Source organism: Microtus ochrogaster, unplaced genomic scaffold (genome assembly GCF_000317375.1).
Source record: "Microtus ochrogaster isolate Prairie Vole_2 unplaced genomic scaffold, MicOch1.0 UNK131, whole genome shotgun sequence".
Lineage (NCBI taxonomy): Eukaryota > Metazoa > Chordata > Mammalia > Rodentia > Cricetidae > Microtus > Microtus ochrogaster.
In genome coordinates, this window is record NW_004949229.1 from 619,893 (window position 1) to 620,795 (window position 903).

The window sequence follows — 903 nt, forward strand, 5'->3', positions numbered from 1 at the left end:
CTTGTGTGCATACACACAGTAGATGTGTGTGGAGTGTGTTTGTGTGCATACACACAGGAGTATGTGTGTGGAGTGTGCTTGTGTGCATATACACAGTAGTATGTGTGTGGAGTATGACTTGTGTGCATACACACAGGGGACGTGTGTGGAGTATGACTTGTGTGCATACACACAGGGGTATGTGTGTGGAGTGTGCTTGTGTGCATACACACAGGAGTATGTGTGTGGAAGTAGAGTTCAGAGGACAGCTTTTGTTAGTTGGTTCTCTCCTTTCGGGTGGGTCCCTGGGATCAAACAGGTCATCAGGCTCAGCATGCCCTTTTACACAGTGAGCCACCTTGCTGACCCTTCTTGTTGCACATTTTTGTTGTCTAGTTTATCTTGTTTCTATGATTTTATATAGATCTAATATTTGTGGGTTCAACTGTGTTATTATTTCTTTGGGTTCTTGGCCTGCTTAAGAGGGTTCTTTTCTGCTTTTAAAATTCTACTACATCCCTCGATTTTTTTTTCTGATTGTATTTTATTTCTAATTTTTTGAGACTGGGTCTCATATACTCCAGGCTGGTCTAAAGTTCTATTATGTTGGAGGTGGAATTTTCTGTCCTGCTTGCTAGCTCCCAAATAACCATATAGAGACTTATTATTAATTATAAAACCTTGGCTGATAGCTTAGACTTGTTACTAACTAGTTCTTACAGTTTAAATTAACTTATTTTTATCAATCTACTTTTGTCTTGTGGCTTTATTACCTTTTCTCTGTACAGCCCATGCTTCTTCTCTGCCTGGCTGGTGACTCCACAAGACTCCAGCTTTCTTCTTCCCAGCATCCTCTATGCCTTTGAAATCCTGCCTGGCTATTGGCCATTCAGCTTTTTTTTAAAAAAGCAATCACAGTGACAT